Source organism: Bombina bombina, chromosome 3, assembly GCF_027579735.1.
Source record: "Bombina bombina isolate aBomBom1 chromosome 3, aBomBom1.pri, whole genome shotgun sequence".
Classification (NCBI taxonomy): Eukaryota; Metazoa; Chordata; class Amphibia; order Anura; family Bombinatoridae; genus Bombina; species Bombina bombina.
In genome coordinates, this window is record NC_069501.1 from 1,248,879,639 (window position 1) to 1,248,902,291 (window position 22,653).

Sequence of the window (22,653 nt, forward strand, 5' to 3'; positions counted from 1 at the left end):
CCCGGAGCCCCCCGCAACTAAATAAAGTTATTAACCCCTAAACCGCCGCTCCTAGACCCCGCCGCAACTCTTATAAATGTATTAACCCCTAAACCGCCGCTCCCGGACACCGTCGCCACCTACATTATACCTAGTAACCCCTATCCTGCCCCCCCCATACCGCCGCCCTCTATAATAAAGTTATTAACCCCTATCCTGCCGATCCTGGACCCCGCCGCAACTAAATAGTTTAACCCCTAAACCGCCGCTCCCGGACCCCGCCGCAACCTATATTAAACTTATTAACCCCTAATCTGCCCCCCTACACCGTCGCCACCTATAATAAATTTATTAACCCCTATCCTGCCCCCCCATACCACCGCATCCTATAATAAAATTATTAACCCCTAAACCTAAGTCTATCCCTAACACCCCCCTAACTTAAATATTAATAAAATAAATCTAAATAATGTTTCTCTTATTAACTAACACCTAGATTTAGAGTTCTGCGTTAGCCGTCAAAACCAGCGTTAGAGGCTCCTAACGCTGGTTTTGGGCTACCGCTGGTATTTAGAGTCTTATAGGTAAGGGTCTAACGCTCACTTTGCAGCCGCGACTTTCAAGCTTGGATCAAGACTTCGGAGGCTTGGATCAAGACTTCAGTGGACGGATAGGTGAACCCGGCGTCGTGAAGACAAGGTAGGAAGATCTTCAGGGGCTTAGTGTTAGGTTTATTTAAGGGGGTTTGGGTTAGATTAGGGGTATGTGGGTGGTGGGTTGTAATGTTGGTGGGGGGGTATTGTATGTTTTTTTTTCCAGGCAAAAGAGCTGAATTCTTTGGGGCATGCCCCGCAAAAGGCCCTTTTAAGGGCTGGTAAGGTAAAAGAGCTTTTCTATTTTAATTTTAGAATAGGGTAGGGCATTTTTTTATTTTGGGGGGCTTTGTTATTTTATTAGGGGGCTTAGAGTAGGTGTAATTAGCTTAAAATTGATGTCATATTTTTCTAATGTTTGTAAATATTTTTTTATTTTTGTAACTTAGTTCTTTTTTATTTTTTGTACTTGAGTTAGTTTATTTAATTGTATTTATTTGTAGGTATTGTATTTAATTAATGTATTGATAGTGTAGTGTTAGGTTTAATTGTAGATAATTGTAGATAGTTTATTTAATTAATTTATTGATAGTGTAGTGATAGGTTTAATTGTAACTTAGGTTAGGATTTATTTTACAGGTAATTTTGTAATTATTTTAACTAGGTAACTATTAAATAGTTATGAACTATTTAATAGCTATTGTACCTGGTTAAAATAAATGCAAAGTTGCCTGTAAAATAAATATTAATCCTAAAATAGCTACAATATAATTATTATTTATATTGTAGCTATATTAGGGTTTATTTTACAGGTAAGTGTTTAGCTTTAAATAGGAATAATTTATTTAATAAGAGTTCATTTATTTTGTTAGATTTAAATTAAATTTAACTTAGGGGGGTGTTAGTGTTAAGGTTAGACTTAGCTTTAGGGGCAGATTAGGGGTTAATACTTGAAGTTAGGTGTCGGCGATGTTAGGGAGGGCAGATTAGGGGTTAATACTATTTATTATAGGGTTATTGAGGCGGGAGTGAGGCGGATTAAGGGTTAATAACTTTATTATAGTAGCGGTGAGGTCCGGTCGGCAGATTAGGGGTTAATAAGTGTAGGTAGGTGGAGGCGACATTGGGGGCGGCAGATTAGGGGTTAATAAATATAATATAGGGGTCGGCGTTGTTAGGGGAACAGATTAGGGGTTCATAGGGATAACGTAGGTTGTGGCGGTGTACGGAGCGGCAGATTAGGGGTTAAAAAAAATATGCAGGTGTCAGCGATAGCGGGGGTGGCAGATTAGGGGTTAATAAGTGTAAGGTTAGGGGTGTTTAGACTCGGAGTACATGTTAGGGTGTTAGGTGCAGAATTAGGAAGTGTTTCCCCATAGGAAACAATGAGGCTGCGTTAGGAGCTGAACGCTGCTTCCGATCAGCCAATAAAATGCGAGCTCAATCTGATTGGCTGATTGGATCGGATTGGATCAGATTTTTCCTACCTTAATTCCGATTGGCTGATAGAATCCTATCAGCCAATCGGAATTGAAGGGACGCCATCTTGGATGACGTCCCTTAAAGGAATATCCATTCGTCAATAGTCGTCGGGAAGAAGAGGATGGCTCCGCGTCGGCTCGTCTGAAGATGGCTCTGCTCCGGATGGATGAAGATTGAAGACGCCGCTTGGAAGATGACATCGCCCAGATGGAAGACTTCTTCAGCGCCGCCTGGATGATGACTTCATCGGATGGAAGATTTCTTCAGCGCCGCCTTGGATGATGACTTCATCGGATGGAAGATTTCTTCAGCGCCACCTTGGATGATGACTTCTGCCGCTCCGGATCTCCTCTTCGGTTCCATCGGTGGGTCGGCTGGCTGAAGACAACTCAAGGTAGGATGATCTTCAGGGGGGTAGTGTTAGGTTTTTTTAAGGGGGGTTTGGGTTAGATTAGGGGTATGTGGGTGGTGGGTTTTATTTTTCTTTTACAGGCAAAAGAGCAGTTTTCTTTGGGGCATGCCCCGCAAAAGGCCCTTTTAAGGGCTGGTAAGGTAAAAGAGCTTTGAACTTTTTAATTTAGAATAGGGTAGGGCATTTTTTTTATTTTGGGGGGCTTTGTTTCTTTATTAGGGGGCTTAGATTAGGTTTAAGTAGCTTAAAATTGTTGTAATATTTTTTAAATGTTTGTAACTTATTTTTTTATTTTTTGTAACTTAGCTTTTTTATTTTTTGTACTTTAGTTAGTTTATTTAATTGTAGGTATTTGTAGGTAATTTATTTAATTAATTTAATGATAGTGTAGTGTTAGGTTTAATTGTAACTTAGGTTAGGATTTATTTTACAGGTAATTTTGTATTTCTTTTAGCTAGGTAGTTATTAAATAGTTAATAACTATTTAATAACTATTCTAACTAGCTAAAATAAATACAAAGTTACCTGTAAAATAAATATAAATCCTAAAATAGCTACAATGTAATTATGAATTACATTGTAGCTATCTTAGGGTTTATTTTGCAGGTAAGTATTTAGTTTTAAATAGGAATAATTTATTAAAGTATAGTGTAGTGTTAGGTGAAATTGTAACTTAGGTTAGTTTTTATTTTACAGGTTAATTTCTCTTTATTTTAGCTAGGTAGCTATTAAATAATTAATAACTATTTAATAGCTATTGTACCTAGTTAAAATAAATTGAAAGTTGCCTGTAAAATAAAAATAAATGCTAAGATAGCTACAATATAATTATTATTTATATTGTAGCTATATTAGGGTTTATTTTAAAGGTAATATTTAGTTTTAAATAGGATTAACTTAGGCCTAGATTTGGAGTTTTGTCGGTAACGACCCGCGTAGCTAACGCTGGCTTTTTTCTGGCCGCACCATAAAAATAACTCTGGTATTGAGAGTCCACAAAAAGGCTCCAAAAAAGGAGCGTAGAGCATTTTTAACGCAGCTTCAACTCTCGATACCAGAATTGCTTACGCAAGCGGCCAGCCTCAAAAACGTGCTCGTGCACGATTCCCCCATAGGAAACAATGGGGCTGTTTGAGCTGAAAAAAACCTAACACCTGCAAAAAAGCCGCGTTCAGCTCTTAACGCAGCCCAATTGTTTGCTATGGGAAAACACTTCCTATGTCTACACCTAACACCCTAACATGTACCCCGAGTCTAAACACCCCTAACCTTACACTTATTAACCCCTAATCTGCCACCCCCGCTATCGCTGACCCCTGCATATTATTTTTAACCCCTAATCTGCCGCTCCGTAAACCGCCGCTACTTACATTATCCTTATGTACCCCTAATCTGCTGCCCCTAACACCACTGACCCCTATATTATATTTATTAACCCCTAATCTGCCCCCCACAACGTCGCCTCCACCTAACTACACTTATTAACCCCTAATCTGCCGAGCGGACCTGAGCGCTACTATAGTAAAGTTATTAACCCCTAATCCTCCTCACTAACCCTATAATAAATAGTATTAACCCCTAATCTGCCCTCCCTAACATCGCCGACACCTAACTTCAAACATTAACCCCTAATCTGCCGACCGGAGCTCACCGCTACTATAATAAATGTATTAACCCCTAAAGCTAAGTCTAACCCTAACACTAACACCCCCCTAAGTTAAATATAATTTTAATCTAACGAAATTAATTAACTCTTATTAAATAAATTATTCCTATTTAAAGCTAAATACTTACCTGTAAAATAAATCCTAATATAGCTACAATATAAATTATAATTACATTGTAGCTATTTTAGGATTAATATTTATTTTACAGGTAACTTTGTATTTATTTTAACCAGGTACAATAGCTATTAAATAGTTAAGAACTATTTAATAGTTACCTAGTTAAAATAATAACAAAATTACCTGTAAAATAAATCCTAACCTAAGTTACAATTAAACCTAACACTACACTATCAATAAATAAATTAAATAAAATACCTATAATTATCTACAATTAAACCTAACACTACACTATCAATAAATAAATTAAATACAATTCCTACAAATAAATACAATGAATTAAACTAACTAAAGTACAAAAAATAAAAAAGAACTAAGTTACAAAAAATAAAAAAATATTTACAAACATAAGAAAAATATTACAACAATTCTAAACTAATTACACCAACTCTAAGCCCCCTAATAAAATAACAAAGACCCCCAAAATAACAAAATGCCCTGCCCTATTCTAAATTACTACATTTCAAAGCTCTTTTACCTTACCAGCCCTGAACAGGGCCCTTTGCGGGCCATGCCCCAAGAAATTCAGCTCTTTTGCCTGTAAAAAAAAACATACAATACCCCCCCAACATTACAACCCACCACCCACATACCCCTAATCTAACCCAAACCCCCCTTAAATAAACCTAACACTAAGCCCCTGAAGATCTTCCTACCTTGTCTTCACCCTACCAGGTTCACCGATCCGTCCTGAAGAGCTCCTCCGATGTCCTGATCCAAGCCCAAGCGGGGGGCTGAAGAGGTCCATGATCCGGCTGAAGTCTTCATCCAAGCGGGAGCTGAAGAGGTCCATGATCCGGATGAAGTCTTCTATCAACGGCATCTTCAATCTTCTTTCTTCCGGATCCATCTTGCAGACCTCCGACGCGGAACATCCTCTTCTCCCGACGCCTACTAGCCGAATGACGGTTCCTTTAAGGGACGTCATCCAAGATGGCGTCCCTCGAATTCCGATTGGCTGATAGGATTCTATCAGCCAATCGGAATTAAGGTAGGAATATTCTGATTGGCTGATGGAATCAGCCAATCAGAATCAAGTTCAATCCGATTGGCTGATTTGATCGGCCAATCAGATTGAGCTTGCATTCTATTGGCTGTTCCGATCAGCCAATAGAATGCAAGCTCAATCTGATTGGCTGATTGGATCAGCCAATCGGATTGATCTTGATTCTGATTGGCTGATTCCATCAGCCAATCAGAATATTCCTACCTTAATTCCGATTGGCTGATAGAATCCTATCAGTCAATCGGAATTCGAGGGACGCCATCTTGGATGACGTTTCTTAAAGGAACCGTCATTCGGCTAGTAGGCGTCGGGAGAAGAGGATGTTCCGCGTCGGAGGTCTGCAAGATGGATCCGGAAGAAAGAAGATTGAAGATGCTGTTGATAGAAGACTTCATCCGGATCATGGACCTCTTCAGCTCCCGCTTGGATGAAGACTTCAGCCGGTTCATGGACCTCTTCAGCCCCCCGCTTGGGCTTGGATCAGGACATTGGAGGAGCTCTTCAGGACGGATCGGTGAACCTGGTAGGGTGAAGACAAGGTAGGAAGATCTTCAGGGGCTTAGTGTTAGGTTTATTCAAGGGGGGTTTGGGTTAGATTAGGGGTATGTGGGTGGTGGGTTGTAATGTTGGGGGGGGTATTGTATGTTTTTTTTACAGGCAAAAGAGCTAAATTTCTTGAGGCATGCCCCGCAAAGGGCCCTGTTCAGGGCTGGTAAGGTAAAAGAGCTTTGAAATGTAGTAATTTAGAATAGGGTAGGGCATTTTGTTATTTTGGGGAGCTTTGTTATTTTATTAGGGGGCTTAGAGTAGGTGTAATTAGTTTAAAATTGTTGTAATATTTTTCTTATGTTTGTAAATATTTTTTTATTTTTTGTAACTTAGTTCTTTTTTATTTTTTGTACTTTAGTTAGTTTATTTCTTTCTAGTTATTTGTAGGAATTGTATTTAATTTATTTATTGATAGTGTAGTGTTAGGTTTAATTGTAGGTAATTGTAGGTATTTTATTTAATTAATTTAATGATAGTATAGTGTTAGGTTTAATTGTAACTGAGGTTAGGATTTATTTTACAGGTAATTTTGTTATTATTTTAACTAGGTAACTATTAAATAGTTCTTAACTATTTAATAGCTATTGTACCTGGTTAAAATAATTACAAAGTTGCCTGTAAAATAAATATTAATCCTAAAATAGCTACAATGTAATTATAATTTATATTGTAGCTGAGGCGGAGCTAGCAGCCTTAGCGGTTGGACGTGCCGAGAAAGAGCTCCGCTCATAAAGAGCTTATTTTAAGTAATAATTCCTGGGGCACGAATATAAAAGACACAAAACTGAAAAGGGCAAACACTAGAGAGCCCTTAGAGAGGATTCCGGTCACAGAACTGGGGCATTAAAAGCCGGATCGACATTTTTTACGGCCCGCTGCAAAATAACGCCGGAGGGTCGGGGCTCCGCTCCGACGGATGTTCACAAGGCCTCGAACAAATACCAAAGGAATCAGGGCGACCTCTCTTGTTACAACCACAGTTCCAGCTAACCAGACGCCTTGTAAATTATCAGACAACGGCACAGCTCACCCGGCATCACAAGGGAGAAGCGCTTCAAGCAGCGTGACAGGGGAACTCGGCCCCGCAGGGACTCCAGGTGAGCGACACTCAATCCATACACAGTCTGGTACATCTAACAGTTAAGCCCAGAGAGTGCTGAAACGATAATTTTGGGGATACTTTCCTGCCCTTCTCACTGAATAGTAGCATTATAGACTGCCAAATTGAAAGGCGGGAAAACGCGCCATCTTGCATCCATATTCCCCTGCATAGATTGCTACATTGGGATCACAAAAAAGCTGAGAGGGACCCCTCTCCACATACACCCACATTGATCAATCACAGAGTGGGATAAATTGACAGCAGCGCTTCAGATGGGACAGACCCACTACTAATGGCTGAGAAAGTTAAAAAACAATAAACTAAGACTGCAGATTTCCTTTCCTTTTCGGCCCTTTGCGTTTATACCATCCAGGCTGCCTGCCCTGTTTTAGAGGGGTCTAACCTGAAAACAGGAAGATACAGGGGGCTAGAATCAAGGGGCTCAGTAGTCTAACGGAGGAATAGGAAATACAGGGTCCCACAAGACTCCTCAGAAATTCTATATAACTCTTATTCAACAAGACAAGAAGAGAAATGTAATGTGCCACACAAAATGGGGAAAGAAATGGCAGGATAAAGCACGATGAACAATCAATGCGACTAACAATATTTCTTACTAGCAAGCATGGACAGTTCTAATTAATGATGTATCACTAAATAATCCCTAGATCACGAGTATATTATTTAAGCCATATAATATCAACTGACTATCCTGAATTAGAACATCAGTCATAAAGCAAACAACTTATAAAATTCAGGATATCTAAAACAAGTGGTAACAAGATGAAGAATAAAACACAGACAGTTAAGGAATGCTTATCTAAATCTCAAGCAAAACAAAAAGCTTCAGATAAAAGCCTTATTTCTCAAAATTCCAGCCCTGCAAAAAACCCACAAACAGACCCCGATCAACTTAACTCATCAACAACCAATAAAGATCTCCTGACCCAGATAAAATCTCTATTTCAGGAAGAGTTAAAGTCTGCTATTTCAGAATTGAGGCTGGATATTAGAGAAATTGGGGGCCGCACGGCCGAACTAGAAGACAAACTAGATAACGTGGTTGAGGAAATTCCTCAATTACGTCACTCTATACAAGAAAACTCGACCTACATAACCAAATTAGAAGATCACATCGAAGATCTTGAAAATAGGTCACGCAGATCAAATATCCGCATCAGAAACCTTCCGGAAACATATAAGAACCTAGATGAAACAATAACGGACCTTTTCCATCAACTTGTCCCTGAAATCGAAGTAGGAATGTTACTAATGGATCGTGTACACAGGGCACTAACGAAACCACAGCAATCCACCTCTAGGGATATTATAACTAAACTTCACTACTACCACGTTAAAGAACTCATCATGAAAGCCGCTAGGAATAGCCAGACTATCACGTATGATGGACATAATATTCAAATCTACACTGATTTAGCCCCCATTACTCTCCGGAAAAGAAGAGATCTAAAACCCATAACTGCAGCTCTCAACGCAGCTCACATCAGATACAGATGGAACTTCCCATTCAAATTAGTCTTCTCGATTCAGAACATCATGTATAGCTGCACTACCAAAGAAGAAGGATTTACGCTGCTGAACAAACTCAAAATCCCATATGAAGAATCCAGTCCACCACCGCCTAGCAAGACACCTAAGAAAAATTTTCACAGAGAATGGACGCCTGTCCGAGACTCGACAAAGAACAAGAAAAGAAAACCTGCAACAGAGGACCCCATAGAATCAGAATCTTCAATTGAAGAGGATGACCCGGATTGAAGGGAAGTAACAACACTGGTAATTGCATCTGTCATAGCTGCAAAGCTCCCAAAAACTCTTTGAAGAACTCTTGAATTGACAGTTTACCATGTTAAGTTCCAGAGACTAACTTTATATAGTTTCTAGCTATATTAGGAGCCCTCCGACTAGTTTCATTGGAGGTCTCTAATTTCTAAGAGTTGCACTTTTATTGCTGCATTAAAGTTTAATTTATGTGAATTGAGTAATTGAAATATATCTCAAGTTCTCTCCCCTACATCTCTTCCATTCCCATTCCTCCCCTTTCCCCCCTTCCCCATCCCACTACCCCCTACCTTCATATTCCCATAAAATTATTTGCTAGGTTTATCCTTTCTTTCTACAGTTAGAACTGCACATGCTTATTGTCCGCAATGATTGCATGCCATAATTCGTCCCCCTATTATATTCGTTTAAGTTTGAACCATTAACATTTACAGTTCTTTGTTTTTATTACATGTGTCTATCAAAATAGCTCTACTCTACAGATCAAGATCACTTCTGAAGCTCTCATTATTATATGGTCTCTGTTTATGTATCTGTATTTATTCTCAACTTGCTCTCATTATATATTTTTATCTCCCACTAAGATATATTGAAGGAATCACCGTAAGGTACGATGTCTTGCGACATTATGATGAGGGTCCCGGCTCTTCAGGGGGTAGGAAAACACAACAGTTTAAGAGTACAAGGGTACACTACGATGTATATATAGAAACAGAAGGTAAGGAAATGCTAAAGATGTACTCACCACACTATTATGTCAATTAAAATAATATCACATAACGTCAGAGGACTTAACTCTGACATAAAACGTAGAAAGGCTATTAATGAATATAAATCCCTGAAAGCACAAATAGTGATGCTACAGGAAACACACTTTACCAGAGCATATACCCCCAAATATTGGGATAAAACATACCCCAAACAATATCATTCAATTAACCCAAATAAAAAATGTGGAGTTACGATCCTTCTCCACACCTCATTGAACTTTAAAGAAGAATCAGTCATTAGAGACAAAGAAGGTAGATTCTTAATTGTAAAAGGTCTTATACAAGACACCCCGGTACTATTAGTCAATGTGTACGCCCCTAACGAACATCAATCTGTATTTATATCCAAACTAAGTAAACAACTTACACTATGGAAAAAGTATAAAACAATTATTGGGGGGGACTTCAATACCACTATGGATAACAATGTAGATAGATCACCAGTAGCCACCTCACAACAAACAACAAATAGAGCATCCCACAGAGTTCTAAAAGACTTCACCCTTGACCACAACCTGACAGACAGCTGGCGAACACTTAACAGTACAGCCAGGGATTACACATATTACTCCCCAGTTCATAAATCACACTCCAGAATTGACTACATTTTCATAAGTCAGATCATGGTGCCTTTACTAGTTAATACCTCAATACTAAATTGTACCTGGTCAGACCATGCTATGGTAGAGATCACACTTTCAGGCGTAATCAACCCGAATAGAACAAAAGCATGGACACTTAACTCTCATCTATTACAGGATAGTTTAATACTGAATTCGCTCCAACAGCAAATACAGGAATTTATTACACTAAATAGCGACACCAGCTCAAATCCAATATATGAATGGGGGGCATTAAAAGCCTACGCTAGAGGGCTATTGATCACAGAGGCTAGCAAGCAACGTAAACTCAAAAACACCCAAATAGAGCAATTAAAGTCAGAAATTAACCTCTTAAGAGTCAAAAGTCTAGATAAACCCACTAAAGAGCTAACAAAACAATTAAAAACCAAAAACGATAAGCTAGATCAGCTCCTAAACAAAGATGCTATCAGGACAATTAAAATGATTGACACACAATATTATATTTACGGCAATAAACCCGATAGAATGTTGGCCAATAAACTAAAAGAAATCACTAGGATCACCACAGTACCTCAATTAAAACTACCAGACAATAAAATGACTAATGATCCCTTAGCAATAGCTAACTCGTTTGCTGAATACTACCACAAACTATACAATCTCCCACATAACAGAAGAGATACAGACAAAACAATAGAATTAGATACATTCTTAGAAAACAGCTCCTTACCATCTATAACTGAGCAGGATAGGGAATCCCTAAATAAGCCAATCACAAATGAAGAAGTCAAATTAGGTATAAAAACTCTTAAAAATTCAAAAGCCCCAGGACCAGATGGATATTCGGGGATATTTTATAAATTATTACAACCAATTTTAATACCTCAACTAGTAAAAGTATTCAATTCGATACTACAAAACAAGGTAATCCCCCCAGAGATGCTAACAGCCAGAATTGCAGTAATTCCAAAACCCGGTAAAAATAAGCAGCACTGCCAAAACTATAGACCTATATCATTAATAAACCAGGATATAAAACTATTCACTAAAATATTGGCAAACCGATTGAATCCTATACTTACTGATTTAATACACATAGACCAGGTGGGGTTTGTCTCTGGGAGAGAGGCACCGGACAACACCCGCAAAGTGATAGATTTGATCAATACTGCCTCTGTTGGGGGGACGCCTTCTCTATTCCTAGCTCTGGATGCGGAGAAGGCGTTCGATAGGGTTAATTGGCAATATATGTTCGCTGTCCTCAGGAAAATAGGGATTCGGGGTACATTTCTAGATGCGATTACTAATTTATACTCATTCCCAACAGCTTTCGTAAAACTATCGGGCTATCAGTCTAAGGCAATAAGCATTAAAAACGGTACTCGCCAGGGCTGCCCGCTCTCTCCCTTACTGTTCGCGCTCTGTATTGAGCCGCTGGCAATTAAAATAAGAGATGATCAAAATATAGCGGGCATAAATGATGGAGTAATAGAGCACAAATTGTCCCTATTCGCGGACGATATCATCCTGTCCCTAACCAAGCCAATGCTATCTCTTCCCCCTCTGTATCAAATACTACACCAATTTAGTAACCTCTCAGGCTACAAGATAAACGAAGATAAGTGTGAGGCCTTAAGTATTAAACTCCCACAACACACTAAAAAACTGCTGGAACTCAATTTTGCATTTAAATGGGCTAAGAAATCCATCAGATACTTAGGCATTAATCTCCCAGCAAACATACACGCTCTTTATCACACTAATTATACACCAATGTTTAAACACATTAGGGATCTAATTAGTAAATGGGTTAAACTTAAAATCTCTCTATACGGCAGGATCATCTCCACTAAAATGACCCTACTACCCAAATTACTGTACTTGTTTAGAGCTCTACCCATCTCAGTTCCACTCTCTGAACTACACAAACTGCAAAGGGATTTATTGAGATTCATATGGCAAGGTAAAAAATCACGAATCAATAAAAAAGTTATGTGTACAAATAGAAGCGAAGGGGGAGTAGGGGTACCCAACTTAATTTCATACTATCACGCTGCTAGGATGGCGCAGACTATACATTGGTTTAGAGAGAATAATAAGAAGCAATGGACTCGTCTTGAATCGAATCTCATCGAGACTGATTTCCTACCCAGATTACTCTGGCCCCCATATCTTACAAAACATAAGCAGCACGGCAAGTTTATTGCGATTGAACATACTATCCATATATGGAAATCCCTAAATGCTAAATACATACTCACTAGAGACAGATCAATACTAACCCCACTAGTAACACTTGATACTTCAGTCGATTTAACAGTACAACAGAAATGGTCCAATAAAGGACTCTATAGAATTGCAGACATACTTCTAGCAGATAAAATAATGACCTTTACACAATACCAAAATATGGACATCAACGACAAAAATATATGGTATCATTATTTACAAATGAGGTCTAGAGCAAATGAAATATTAGGTAATTCACAACCCCTCCCAAACACAACATTAGAAACTCTATGCCTTACTACCTCGCATATACCAGGAGTGATCTCATCCCTCTATTCCATTTTTAACTCCCCAGGAAATTCAGAGAAATCACCAACTATTACTAGATGGGAACAAGATATAGGTAAAAACTGGCCAATCAAAACATGGTATACAAACCTCTCAAACGGATTGTCCTTTACATCAAATGCCTTACTTAAGGAAAATTATATAAAGGTTGCGTTCAGGTGGTACCTCCACCCAACGCGATCGCATGGTGCGAGAGATGCACTATCGCATTCTTGCTATAGAGGATGTGGGGAAAGAGGATCGTACATACATATGTGGTGGGAGTGCGAGCAAATTAAAAAAATATGGGACTACACCTCTAAACTACTTAGTGAAATTCTTCAAAAGCAAATAACACTAACATTAGAACAGGCACTACTCCACTTCCCAATCCCTGACATACCAAAGACACACCTTAAACTAGCCATGATGGTCTGCACGATAGTTAGACTTAGCATAGCTCAGTTCTGGAAATCCACCCCACCTGACTCATCCTTTATTTATAATAAACTAGAATATCATTACAATATGGCAAGTGCAGCAGCAGAATCCCTCAATGACAAAGAAAGATTTTTAGCAAGATGGGAACCCTTTATAATGCATCATGAGGCAAAAAGGAAGGCCAATCAGAATAACGCTGCTGCTTTAAATACTGAGACCTAATAGTTGAGCTGGGACCCTCGCTATGAACCACTGAGATGCACTGAGAACCTCTACAGTGATTGTTACAAAAATACGACTGTTTATAATGCTCCAGATATATGTTAAGTATTCAGAAAAGTGCATCTACAAAGCTTGATTTTACTAATTGTATAACTGATGATGGAAACCGTTTTCATTTGAATCTGTAATTTAGAACACATTGAATATGTGAAGAAAATTAAGTGACACATGTATTTCACTTTATTTTATTTTATTTTGCTTTTATTGTTATAAGACATAAAAACTAATAAAAATGATTTCAACATAATTTATATTGTAGCTATATTAGGATTTATTTTACAGGTAAGTATTTAGCTTTAAATAGGAATAATTTATTTAATAAGAGTTAATTAATTTCGTTAGATTAAAATTATATTTAATTTAGGGGGGTGTTAGTGTTAGGGTTAGACTTAGCTTTAGGGGTTAATACATTTATTATAGTAGCGGTGAGCTCTGGTCGGCAGATTAGGGGTTAATGTTTGAAGTTAGGTGTCGGCGATGTTAGGGAGGGCAGATTAGGGGTTAATACTATTTATTATAGGGTTAGTGATGCGGATTAGGGGTTAATAACTTTATAATAGTAGCGGTGCGGTCCGCTCGGCAGATTAGGGGTTAATAAGTGTAGGCAGGTGGAGGCGACGTTGTGGGGGGCAGATTAGGGGTTAATAAATATAATATAGGGGTCGGCGGTGTTAGGGGCAGCAGATTAGGGGTACATAGCTATAATGTAGGTGGCGGCGCTTTGCGGTCGGCAGATTAGGGGTTAATTATTGTAGGTAGCTGGCGGCGACGTTGTGGGGGGCAGGTTAGGGGTTAATAAATATAATACAGGGATCGGCGGTGTTAGGGGCAGCAGATTAGGGGTACATAAGTATAACGTAGGTGGCGGTCGGCAGATTAGGGGTTAAAAAAATTTAATCGAGTGGCGGCGATGTGGGGGGGCCTCAGTTTAGGGGTACATAGGTAGTTTATGGGTGTTAGTGTACTTTAGAGTACAGTAGTTAAGAGCTTTATGAACCGGCGTTAGCCCAGAAAGCTCTTAACTACTGACTTTTTTCCTGCGGCTGGAGTTTTGTCGTTAGATGTCTAACGCTCATTTCAGCCACGACTCTAAATACCGGAGTTAGAAAGATCCCATTGAAAAGATAGGATACGCAATTTACGTAAGGGGATCTGCGGTATGGAAAAGTCGCGGCTGAAAAGTGAGCGTTAGACCCTATTTTGAGTGACTCCAAATACCGGAGTTAGCCTAAAACCAGCGTTAGGAGCCTCTAACGCTGGTTTTCACGGCTAACGCCAAACTCCAAATCTAGGCCTTAGTTAATAAGAGAAATATTATTTAGATTTATTTAATTAATATTTAAGTTAGGGGGGTGTTAGGGTTAGTGTTAGACTTAGGTTTAGGGGTTAATAATTTTATTATAGGATGCGGCGGTATGGGGGGGCAGGATAGGGGTTAATAAATTTATTATAAATGGCGACGGTGTAGGGGGGCAGATTAGGGGTTAATAAATTTAATATAGGTTGCGGCGGGGTCCGGGAGCGGCGGTTTAGGGGTTAAACTATTTATTTAGTTGCGGCAAGGTCCGGGATCGGCAGGATAGGGGTTAATAACTTTATTATAGAGGGCGGCGGTATAGAGGGGGCAGGATAGGGGTTACTAGGTATAATGTAGGTGGCGGTGGGGTCTGGGAGCGGCGGTTTAGGGGTTAATACATATATTATAGTTGCGGCGGGGACCGGGAGCGGTGATTTAGGGGTTAATACATATATTATAGTTGCGGCGGGGTCTGGGAGCGGCGGTTTAGGGGTTAATACATATATTATAGTTGCGGCGGGGACCGGGAAGGGCGGTTTAGGGGTTAACATATTTATTATAGCTTGCGGTGGGCTCTGGGAGCGGCGGTTTAGGGGGTAATACATTTATTTAGTTGCGGCGGTGTAGGGGGGGCAGATTAGGGGTGTTTAGACTCGGGGTACATGTTAGGGTGTTAGGTGTAGACATCTCCCATAGGAATCAATGGGATATCTGGCAGCAGTGAACATGAACTTTCGCTATGGTCAGACTCCCATATTCCTATGGGATCCGCCGCCTTCAGGGCGGCGGATTGAAAACCAGGTACGCTGGGCCGGAAAAGTGCCGAGCGTACCTGCTAGTTTTTTGATAACTAGCAAAAGTAGTCAGATTTTGCCGCACTTGTGTGCGGAACATCTGTAGTGACGTAAGAATCGATCTGTGTCGGACTGAGTCCGGCGGATCGTATGTTACGTAACAAAATTCTACTTTTGCCGGTGTCTAGGGCTTGATAACTTAGGCAAATCAGCCTCGCCACAAATACGCTGATTAATTCCAGCGTATTTGAGGTTGACGGCTTGATAACTACCCCCCCTGATCTCTGGTTAATTCTATAAGTGCTAATTGCTACCGGAAGCTTGCAGTAGCAATAACCAGCCACTTTTAATGGCTGAATATATATTGCCCGCCTGCAAACAGGCAAATTTGCCCAGTTTGCGGGCGCAATAAATTAGCACTCCACTTGTAATCTAGCCCTATATATTGTTTTTTTTTCAGCAGGCCCAGCAGATTCACAATATACCATTATTATATTTATATTTCATGGCATGTGAGAAAAACAGTAAAAAAAAAAAAATTTGATCAATTTACTAATACAGTGGCCATTGTAGGACATCCTTGGAGGAGGAAGGAGGGAGTTGTTTCAGCGGAGGGAACATGGAGGCTTACAGAACAGAGGAGGAAGGAGGGAGTTTTACAGGAGGAATGAGGGAGTTTTACAATAGAGAGGAGGAGGGGACAGAGTTTTACAGGAGGAATGAGGGAGTTTTACAAAAGGAAGGAACAAGTTTTACAGGAGAGAGGAGGGAGTTTTACAGGAGGAACAAGGGAGTTTTACAGAAGGGAGGTGAGAATTTTAAAGGGGGGGAGGAGGAAGGACGGTGTTTTACAGGAGGGAGTTTTACAAGAGAGGAGAAAGGAGCGAGTTTTTCAAGAGGGAGGAGGGAGTTTTACATTAGAGAGGAGGAACAAGGGAGTTTTACAGGAGGAAGGAGGGAGTTTTAAAGGAGGGAGGAGGGAGTTTTACATTAGAGAGGAGGAACAAGGGAGTTTTATAGGAGGAAGGAGGGAGTTTTACAGGAGGGAGGCGGAAGGAGGGAGTTTTACAGGAGAAAGGAGGGAGTTTTACAGGATGGAGTTTTACAAGAGAGAGGAGAAAGGAGGGAGTTTTACAGGAGGGAGGAGGAATAAGAGAGTTTTACAGGATGAAGGTGGGAATTTTACAAGATGGAGAAGTAAGGAGGGCGTTTTACAAGAGGGAGGAGGAAGGATGGAGTTTTACAGGAGAGAGGAGAAAGGAGGGAGTTTTTTAAGAGGGAGGAGGGAGTTTTACAGGAGGGAGGAGGAAGGAGGGAGATTTACAGGAGAAAGGAGGAAGGAGTGAGTTTTACAGAAGGGAGGAGGAAAGAGGGAGATTTACATGAGGGAGTTTTACAAGAGGGAGTTTTTTCAGGAGGAAGGAGGGAATTTTTCAAGAGGGAGGAGGAAGGATGGAGTTTTACAGGAGAGAGGATGAAGGAGGGAGTTTTACAGGAGAGAGGAGGAAGGAGGGAGTTTAACAGGAGAAAGGAGGAAGGAGGTTGTTTTACAGGAGGGAGTTTTACAACAGAGAGGAGAAAGGAGGGAGTTTTTCAAGAGGGAGAAGGGAGTTTTACAGGAGGAAGGAGGGAGTTTTACAGGAAAAAGGAGGAAGGAGTGAGTTTTACAGGAGGGAGGAGTAAGGAGTGAGTTTTACAAGAGAGAGGAGGAAGGAGTGCATTTTACAGGAGGGAGTTTTACAGGAGGGAGGAGTGAGGAGGGAGTTTTACAGGAGGGAGCAATATTCTAACTTCGGCTTTTTGTGCACATTGGGTTAGTGCACAAGGGAAAACCTTTTTCTTTCAACTTGTAATACGAGCGCTAACCAACGCATGCAAATAAAGCTTACTTCTAGCGGAGTAAGTGTGTGAGCAGGATCAGTAAATACCGCTTCATTCGTAATCTGGCCCTTTGTCATAAAACTACATGCCTTGTCTGAAGCATGAATGTTTAAATGGACAGTATAGTCAAAATAAAACTTTTATGATTTAAATAGGGCATGTCATTTTAAACGTTCCAATTTACTTTTATTATCAAATTTGCTTTGTTCTCTTAGTATTCTTTGTTGAAAGCTAAACAATGCTAGTTCATATGTGCCATATAGATACACATTGTGCTTACTCCCATGGAGTTATTTATGAGTCAGCTCTGATTGGCTAAATGCAAGACTGTCAAAAGACTGGAAATAAGGGGGCAGTCTGCAGAGGCTTAGATACAAGGTAATCACAGATGTAAAACGTGTATTAATATAACAGTGTTGGTCATGCAAAACTGGGCAAAGGGCAATAAAGGGATTATCTATCTTTTTAAACAATAACAATTTTGGAGTAGACTGTCCCTTTAATGTTGGCTTACTTGTCTATTTAATATTACTGTAGCCCATTTTAAAATATGTATTGATTCACCAAAAATATGTTTGGGTCTAGCATAGGAAATCATTTTATTTCAGTTTAGGATAAAGAATTTGTATTGAATTTTGCCATCCCTTTGCAAAGTTCTGTTCATGTATAAAAAAAATTGTACATTTTATGGAGTTGGAAAGTCTTTTTACCAAATACACAGTATACAGCTGAACCATTATATTCCATTCTCAATGTGTTACTAAAGTCAGCACTTTATATGCCCCCTGGGATACTGTGAGTTAGGTGTGCCTTTAATAAACTAATAAAAGCATTCACTATTTGTTTAGTGTGCGGATAAAACACTGAGAATCTCTGTTCTAAAGGACATTAATCTCCTTGCACAGGATATTTGTGTACTCCATGTATTCACATTAAAAAATGCTGAAGAAAATGCGTAGGAGATTAAAGACAGTAGTTTTATTTGTTTTTTTAGTAGCAGACTGTTAGAGCTGTTAATGGATTGTTTGGGGTTTAGGAGATTCTGAACATTATGTTCAATATAAATATGATATAATAAAACCAAAAGGTCAGTATGTTACATAAACATAGTAATTTTAGTAAATATAGTCATAATCTAGATTTTTTGTTTTTTGGATTGGATTCCAAAGGTTAGAAGTTCAGTATCTACTGCAGGCAGCCAAATGGCATGAAATATAAATATAACGCTAAGCTTTTATTCTCAGACAATAAATCTTTAGCTCTAACAGTTTCATGCAGATGCCGTCCATCTTGTGTGATATATGGTTATGTATTGCCTTCATTAAGGCTGCATTCTGTGACTGTGCAGTGCTGTCATTAGTAACATACAAATTACCCCCAAAGGATTTCTCATCTGTTTGCAGAAGTTGCTTTCCCATTGTAAATTATAGCTGATGCCACAGACTAATGGAACATACATATAAACAGAAGATGGGATGCAGAACAGAGTTTAAGATAAAACCCAAAGACCTCATATATGTGCAGTTATCAAAATAAAGGCAGATAAGTATATTCTATTATATCTAAAGCTGAATTTGGTAGCCAAAAGCATAAAAAATAGTACTTTAACTTGAACCATTATACTCATTGTTAGAATTACATTTAAAGGAACAATCTAGTCAAAATGAAATTTTCATGATTCAGATAGGGCATGCAATTTTAAACAACATTACACATTACTTTTATCATCAAATTTGCTTTGTTCACTTGGAATTCTTTGTTGACAGCTAAACCTAGGTTATTATTATTATTATTATCGGTTATTTGTAGAGCGCCAACAGATTCCGAAGCGCTAGGTTGAGCTTATAAGCCAATTTCTAAGCCCTTGAAGGCCGCCTCTTATCTCATGCATGTGACAGGTTTTACAACTAGACAGTGCTAGTTCATGTGTTCCATATAGATAATGCTGTGTTCACTCCCGTAGATTTTTTTATGGGGCAGCACTGATTGCTAAAATGCAAGTCTGTCAAAAGAACTTAAATAAGGGGGCCGTCTGCAGAGGCTTAGGTACAAGGTAATCTCGGAGGTAAAAAGTGTATTAATATAACAGTACTGGTTATGCAAAACTGGGAAATGGGTAATAAAGGGATTATCTATCTTTTTAAACAATAAAAATTCTGATGTAGACTGTCCCTTTAAAGGGACATACTACTAATATGCTAAATCACTTGAAACTGATGCAGTATAACTGTAAAAAGCTGACAGAAAAATATCACCTGAGCATCTCTATGTAAAAAAGGAAGATATTTTACCTCACAATTTCCTCAGCTTAGCAGAGTAAGTTCTGTGTAAAAAGTTATGCTCAGCTATTGCTCAGCTGCAGGCAAAAAAATAAATAAATGAAGAAATGAACAGCAGCCAATCAGCATCAGCAGTGCTGAGGTCATGAACTCTTTTACTGTGATCTCATGAGATTTCACTTAACTCTCATGAGATTGCATAGTAAACTTTCTTAAACTGAATAGGGAAATAAGATGAGTGTGCACAAAGCCCACTCCCTTGCCTGTCCCGGGACAGACATACTGATTTGCTGCTTAGAAGTCCTTTACAATGGGATGTGGCTACTGAGAAATGTTTGAGGTAAAATATCTTTCTTTTTTACATAGAGATATTCAGGTGATATTTTCTATTCAGCTTTCTACAACTATGCTGCATCACTTTCAAATGTTTCAACATTTGGGTATAATGGCCCTTCAAAGTCAAAAATTGTATTCTCCATAATGGGCAAAATTACAATCGAGAGAGCAGAATGTGTTATCTTCTGTGCATCCTCAAGCAAAGAGTTACACACAATTTGGTATTCCAAGTGGATGGCTAAATATATATATATTGTTTTTCAATATAATATAAGGAAAGAGTGTAATTACAAACATGACATTTACAAGTAAATATTTACGCTTGTTAAGTGATAACATCAGACGAGAAATATACTGACTATTTGTTATACAAATCGCAGATTATCAAGAAATTGTTGAAGTTACAATAAATACAATTAATCGCAAGTTGTGTAGTAGCGGAGTAGATACATAATTAGGAGATAGTTTTACCTCAATATTGGCTTTTTGTTTGCTATAGGTGTGGTGGGTAGGATACATTGAGTCAAAATTGAGCCTGTCAAAAAGTAGGGGAGAGTATATTGATTTTGCTGGATATGTCGGATGAGAAGAAGGAAGAGGAGTAGAGTTAGAAGGGAAAAAGTGTGTGAATGCTATCTCCCAGGTGTTAGAATAAATGTGTGGTTAATTTTATCCATCTCCAGGAGTCCCCAACCAGGCAGTGTAGGTCTGTTTTGTTGTTGTGGAAGAAAATATTTTGTTATTTTTACAGTTTTGGTAATGACACATGACTTTCAGAATAAATAAAAATGTCCGAGGTAGGATGCTCCCTCTCAGACTCAACAATGTTGACACTCTCCCTAACATTCCTCTTCTTTTATCCCTCTCCCTTCCAGCCCTAACCCTTAGAGCGCTACATGCCCAGTTCAAGGCTTTCCACTAATTTAAGGGATTAAAGACTAGCAGGTCGCTACCAGAAGAAGAAAAAACAAACAAACACTCCTTACCCCCAAATAAAACACATACAAATTCTTGGGAACAAACCGACCATCACTGGTCACTTTTTTAAATAATTAATTTTATTTTAACCAACAACATATATAACAGTAAGGATGGTGGCAAAATTAAGCACTAATCTACCAAGAACTGCAAATTTCAACAACCTCATCGAACCTTCTTCAGAGTGAACTCTGCTCTAAGGAGATTATACTAAGTGGGAGATAGTCTGGCCTGCCTACACAGAGGGAGGGGCACTTAATGTACACCTGAAGCATCCAACCCAACCTTCTTCTCAGCCTGGCCATCACTCCCCCTGTTCTGCCTCTCAAAGTTGCCCAAGGCCACGACCTCCCACCATAAGAGATACCATCTCCATTATATTCTTTGACCCACCCACCCTTCATGTGACTTACAGGAAGGGACTGAGAGCTCTCTGGATACCATCTAGGAAAATATCTAACCCTATGTCAGATAAATGAACACCATAATTTTTTAAAGCTCCCGCTTCTCAGCCGCAATACCATAGTGCCGTTTGATGAATCCCTGTAAACCAGAGACTGTCCTGCCCACATCCCTGTTCAGCTTGTTTCGGACTCTGTAAGCTGCACTAGCTGAACCCATTTGACCCCACCTATGTCTGGCAAAAACATTGGATCAACCAAGGACCAACCCAGGGAACCAAGCCTGTATCCAGACAATATCCTATTGGATGATTTTAGTTGTCAAGGGCTGGTATAGCACCTAGGTTGTTGCCCCCCAGATTAACAACTATGGTAAGAGAGTAAAATATAGATATAGATGGGGCCACTACATGAGGAGAGACATTTGAGAGGGACCCAAAATGTGAAGGGAAAATATTGGAGGAGCCAACAAACCCAGAATGGGCAAGAGGTATAGTTGAAGGAGCTGCGTCTTCCAACATAGGTGACACAGGGACTACCTCAGCAATAAAAAGGGGCACTAAAACTGAATCAGATTGCGGATGACCTAAAGGGGCAGAGATATGATCAGCAGAAGTTTGAACATCAGGGGATTTATTTGTCACAGGAGCATTTATAGATGTTAAATGAGAAGCTATAGCAACATAAATATAATTTAAATAAAACAAAATAATATTCCTATAATTAAATAAATTAATCCTATTTAAAACTAAATACTTACCTAGAAAATAAACCATAAGATAGCTACAATATAACTAATAGTTACATTGTAGCTATTTTAGGATTTATATTTATTTTGGAGGCAACTTTGTATTTATTTTAACTAGGTACAATAGCTATTAAATAGTTAATAACTATTTAATAGCTATCTAGTTCAAATAATTACAAAATTACCTGTGAAACACTACACTATCATTAAATTAATTAAATAAATTAACTACAATTACCTACAATTAAATTTAATTAAATAAACTAAATTATAGTACAAAAACAAACAAACACTAAATTACAGAAAATAAATTTTTTTACAAGAAGTTTAAACTAATTACACCTAATCTAAGCCACCTAATAAAATAAAAAGCCCCCCAAAATAATAAAATGCCGTACCCTATTCTAAATTACAAAAGTAATCAGCTCTTTTACCAGCCCTTTGAAGGGCTTTTTGCGGGGTATTGACCCAAAGTTATCAGCTCTTTTACCTGTAAAAAAAAATACAACCCCCCCAACATTAAAACCCACCACCCA